Genomic DNA, 6000 nt, shown 5'->3' on the forward strand with positions numbered 1-6000 from the left:
AATCTTCATGCCTGATTTTAGCATTCAGAGGGAGGAAAATGAAGAAAGAAAGGATATAGCAGTGGGTAGGAGAATGGACATGAAGAGGAAGGGTGGTGTAGACACCAGTTTAATAGGCAATACTAGCAGAATGACTGTGTTGAATCAGGTAAAGAATGTGAGCGAAGACAAACAGCAAAAATGAAGATGTTTGTACACCAATGCGAGCCTGGGTAACAAAATGGCGGAGCTAGAACTACTGGTGCAGGAAGTGAAACCAGATATTAAAGGGATAACAGAAATATGGCGGTATAGTAGTCATGACTGGCGTACAGGTATTGAAGGGTGTGTGGCATTTAGGAAAGACAGAAATAAAGGCAAAGGCAGTGGAGAAGCACTGTATATCAATGATGAGGTAAACTGTAAAGAAATTAGAAGTGATGGAATGGATAAGACAGAGTCTGTCTGGGCAAAAATCACATTGGGGAAGAAAGCTACAAGAGCTTCCCCTGGGATAGTGCTTGGGGTGTGCTACAGACCACTGGGATCTGATTTGGGTATGGATAGAGACCTCCTTAATTCTTTTAATGAAGTAAACACTACTGGGAATTGTGATAATGGGAGACTTTAACTTCCCAGATACAGACTGGAGGACCAATAATCATAGGGCCCAGATGTGATAGTTGACAGGTTCCTGAACCAAGAGGGGGTGCCATTTTAGATTTGGTACTGGTGAGTAGTGAGGAACTCATAAAATAACTGGTTGTAGGGGGCAACCTTGGTTCAAATGACCATGAGCTAATTCAGTTCAAACTAAATGGAAGGATAAACAAAAATAGATCTATGACTAGGGTCTTTGATTTCAAAAGGGCTAACTTAAAAAAATTAGTTAGGGAAGTGGACTGGACTGAAACATTCATGGATCTAAAGGCAGAGGAGGCTTGAAATTACTTCAAGTCAAATTTGCAGAAACTCGCTGAAGCCTGCATCGCAAGGAAGGGGGAAAAAATTCATTGGCAAGTGTTGTAGACCAAGCCGGATGAGCAGGCATCTCAGACAAGTGATTAAGAAAAATTGGATGGATGTGCATGTGCATCAGTGGAAAGTGCAAGGTCATGCAAGGAGATGGGAGGGATCAGCAAGGAAAGCTACCCCTTGGAGGTCAGAACATGTAGAGATAAAGTAAGAAATGCCAAAAGCCAAGTAGAGTTGGACCTTGCAAAGGAAATTAAAACCAATAGTAAAAGATTCTATAGCCATATAAACAGAAAGAAAACAAAGCAAGAAGTGGGACCACTGAGGATGGGGTGGAGGTTAAAGATAATCTAAGCATGACCCAATATCTAAACAAACACTTTGCCTGTTTTTAATGAGGTTAATAAAGAATTTAGGGATAGTGGCAGAGTAGCTAATGAGAATGTGGATGTCGAGGTAGAAATTACCACATCTGAGGTAGAAGCCAAACTCGAACAGCTTTAATGGGACTAAATCAGGGGGCCCGGATAATCTCCATCCAAAAATATTAAAGGAACTGGCACATGAAATTGCAAGCCCATTAGCAAGGATTTTTAATGAATCTGTAAACTCAGGGGTTGTACCAGATGGCTGGAGAATTGCTAACATGGCTCCTGTTTTTAAGAAAGGGAAAACAAGTGATCCAGGTAATTGCAGGCCTGTTAGTTTCACCTCAGTAGTATGCAAGGTCTTGGAAAGGGAAAGTAATTAAGGATATCGAGTTAATGGTCCTTGGAACAAAATACAACATGGTTTTACAAAAGGTAAGTCGTGCCAGTCCAACCTGAATTCCTTCTTTGAGAAGATAACAGATTTCTTAGACAAAGAAAATGCAATGGATCTAATTTACCTAGATTTCAGTGAGGTATTTGATACAGTTCCACATGGGGAATTATTAGTTAAATTGGAAAGGATGGGGATTAATATGAAAATTGAAAGGTAGATAAAGAACTGGTTAAAGGAGAGACTACAAAGGGTCATACTGAAAGATCAGGCTGGAGGGAGGTTACTAATGGAGTTCCTTAGGGATCAGTCATGACCCAGTCTTATTTAACCTTTTTATTACTGACCTTGGCACAAAAAGTGGGAGTGTGCTAATACATTTTGCAGATGATGCAAAGTTGGGAGGTATTGCTAATACAGAGAAGAACTGGGATATCATACAAGAAGATCTGGATAACTTTGTAAACTGGAGTAATAGAAATAGGATGAAATTTAATAGTGGAAAGTGAAAGGTCATGCACTTAGGGACTAATAACAAAAATTTTTGCTATAAACTGGGGACACATCAGTGACAGTGGAAGTGACAGAAGAGGAGAAGGACCTGGGCATATTGGTTGATCACAGGGTGACTATGAGCCGCCAATGTGATGTGGCCAAGAAAAAAGCTAATGCGGTCCTAGGACACATCAGGCAAGGTATTTCCAGTAAAGATAGGGAGGTGTTAGTACCATTACACAAGGCGCTGGTGAAACCCATCTGGAATAGTGTGTGCAGTTCTGGTCTCCCATGTTTAAGAAAGATTAATTCAAACTCGAACAAGTGCAAACTCAAGAAGGGCTACTAGGAAGATCCGAGGAATGGAAAGCCTGTCTTATGAGAGGAGACTCAAAGAGCTTGGCTTGTTTAGCCTAACCAAAAGAAGGTTGAGGGGAGATATGATTGCTGTCTATAAATACATCAGAGGGATAAATATCAGGGAGGGAGAGGAATTATTTATGTTCAGCACTAATGTGAATACAAGAACTAATGGATATAAACTGACCATCAGGAAGTTTATACTTGAAATTAGACGAAGGTTTCTAACCATCAGAGGAGTGAAGTTCTGGAATAGCCTTCCAAGGGGAGCAGTGGAGGCAAAAAACCTAGCTGGCTTCAAGACTGAGCTTAATAAGTTTATGGAGGGGGTGGTATGATGGGACAGCCTAGTTTGGCAATTAACTGATCTTTGACTATTAGCGGTAAATATGCTCAATGGCCTGTGATGGGATGTTAGATGGGGTGGGTTCTGAGTTACTACAGCAGCGGTTCCCAACCTTTTTGAGTGTGTGGACCCCTTTTCACTCTCCAAACATTTTGCGGACCACCGCATGCTACTAGTTTTATTTGAAATTGATTTCTGTACCTTGAAATTTTTAAACCATGATTTGAGGACTTCAGTAACTCAGTTGTAGGTTAGGGGCCTATTAGAGGAGTGGGTGGGTGAGGTTTTGTGTCCTGTGTTGTGCAGGAGGTCAGATTAGATGATCATAATGGTCCCTTCTGACTTTAAAGTCTATGAGGGCAGAAGGGGGTAATGGGAATGTGTTTAAAGGGTATCAACAGACAGAGGTAGTGGGTGTGTGTATGGGGGAGTATCAGGCCAGAAGGGACTAGTGGGGTGTGTGTAAAGGAGCAGTGGAAGGGTGTGTGGTAGAGGACTGTGGCAGAGGGGTGCGAATAAAGAGATATCGGGGCTGTACTGTGGCAAAAGGGTATCATGGGTGTGCATGATATCCCCTAGGGAGTTTGCTATTGCTATTGACTGTACCGGGGAGGCGTTCAGCTACTATGGTGATGGGCAGCAATATAAAACTCTTTAGACAGGTACATGTAAAGGGTTATTGGTGCAGTGGGTAGTGATGGGGATTGTTTATGCACAGCTCTAAAGGCAGTGGAACTGAGAGTGTGAGATAGCATAATTTATCAGACACCACTAGATTCCAGTTCTGTTTTTCTTTGCAGACTTCCCTACTTTTCAATCAAACCTGACGTCTAAGGGTGTCCTGCAGGCTGGCAGCTTTAAGGGAACATATTTCAGGCCCAATTGCTCAGTAGTGCCCACTAAGAAAAGGGCTCAAGGGAAAGACATGGGTCCCTATGGAGGAAAGTGAGTTCTGTACTAGCCCGTCTAATACATGCCCACTTACAGTGAAGTGGATAGCTCAAACCATTAAATCAAGGGGTGCATGCTTCCTTTTGGAGACTCACAGCTTTCCCTGCTCTCCTCAAGGTTTGGCTGTACTTCACCCTCAGCTGCAATGAGGGAGGTGCCTTTTTCCAGATGATTTCCCCCCATTCTCAACAGGTGAGCCCTATCATAACCTCAAAGATTCCACATATACTAACCCTCAAGAAGCAGGTTTGGGAATGGGTTGTGGGTACCTAGGGTATCTGTCACATTTCAAAGCTAGCAAGTTCAATTCCTGCTAGTAACATGAGTCTTTAATGTTCTTTATCAATTTGGTTTTAGATGAATTCCTACTGTGTTTGTAAAGCAAAAGATACAACAGCATAGGGCCTCAAACAACATTGTTTTGTAATACTTATGAGTTCTCTGCCCCTTCAGCCCTTTGGCTTTATACACATAGAAGGCCAAGGGAGAAGCATACTTCCATGAGCAGCTGGAATCTCTGTAAAAACAGCAGAACTCAAAGGAGGAAAGCAGTTTAAATGGAGACATCAAATAACTAAGCTAAGAAGATCCCACCCTATTTCAAAACTTCTTTGTGTGGGTTCCCTTGACTTCTACGAGGAAACACGTTTAATGTGGCAGTTTTTCTAGATTCAACCAACTGCATCTGAGGAAAGGGGGTGTAACCCACGAAAGCTTATGCCTACTGAAATTAAATTTGTTAGTCTTTAAAGTGCTACAGAACTCTCGTTGTTTTTGCTGTAAACAGACTAACACAGCTACCCCTCTGAAAATCTTTACATGGCTTGACCTGTTCATTTGCTAAATACAGACTGTTCTCTTTCCCTGTCCAGTGCTACCTCTGTTCACATCTAACAGGTCTGGCGGAGTCCTTTAAAAGTCTTACAAGATATCTGTACTGCACACTATCAATCAAGTTAGTTCAAATAAGTCCTTTTTCTCTTGATACAGCAGATGTATAAGGATGGTGGAAGGTGTTTCTTTAAGGCTGGTTGGAGAGACTTGACATTCCTAAACTGGTAACTACTACTTGTTGGAGTGGATCAGTCTCTCCATGTCCCAGCAGCCAGATCCACCCCCAAAATATGGCACTCAGTGCCAGCTGGGAGGTGTGTGCAAGTGTGAGAGGCAGGACAGGGCCAATTGTGGTGTGTCCTTTAACAGCCAGTTACAGGGCTCAAGCACTGTCATTCAGCCTGATAGCTGTCATTAAGTAACTTGAGCCCTCTCATTATATGATCGTGAGGGTCAGTCAGAAAATAACCCAATATACCCAAATGGCCAATGCCCAAGAACAAAGTACCCTTGAACACACATAACCCCCAACTCAACCTGTAGAGGGTCAACTACAATTTAAATCACAGCTAACATACAAACAGAAAATACACATGCGAAGGCCCACGCCTGATGGAACTCACAGTCCCTTCGGCTGCACAGTGATGACAAGGATGCAAGCAGCCAGCAGTTACAGCTGTCGTTCCAGTGTACAGTGAGTGGTGTCTCAATGACAGAGGCTCAGAGGGTGAGTGTTGGGAGGACTCTGATCATTTCAGTCCATGCCCAAAATGAAGTGGGTGTGATGAACCCGATGGTGCAGCCATGGTCATAGAAACACTGATGTGAATAAGGATCATTGCAGGATCGATATCCAGGAGCCAACACAGAGGCAGAACATTTGCTCCCGTCTGCTTCCTCTGAGGCCTTGTCTACACTTAAAGAAATGAGGCAACCTAATATACATTGACTTATAGCCACTTACAGCGGTGGCTGATATCCACACTGCCCTCCTTCAGTCAGTGGAGTGTGCCCTCACCAGGAGCATTTCCACCCAAGGGGCAGTATGGGGAGCCCACAGGCTCCCTGTGGGCTGAACCTCAGTCCCTGGGGTCCCAGCCAGCAGCCTGGGGAAGCCACCAGACTTCTCCCCTCCCCTTTTCCTGCTGGGGGCCAGGGGAAGCTGCGTGGGGCTGCTCTGTTCTCCGCTCTTCTCCAAAACGGGCAGCCACGTCCATTTCACAGCTCAGCGATGTAATTGACAAGGCTGCCCTTGCAGGAAGCAGGTAGAGAAGCACCCAGACTTCTAGGGTATGTCT

Source organism: Emydura macquarii, unplaced genomic scaffold, assembly GCF_026122565.2.
Source record: "Emydura macquarii macquarii isolate MOO-44397 ecotype Brisbane River unplaced genomic scaffold, CSIRO-AGI_Emac_v2 contig_1253, whole genome shotgun sequence".
Classification (NCBI taxonomy): Eukaryota; Metazoa; Chordata; order Testudines; family Chelidae; genus Emydura; species Emydura macquarii.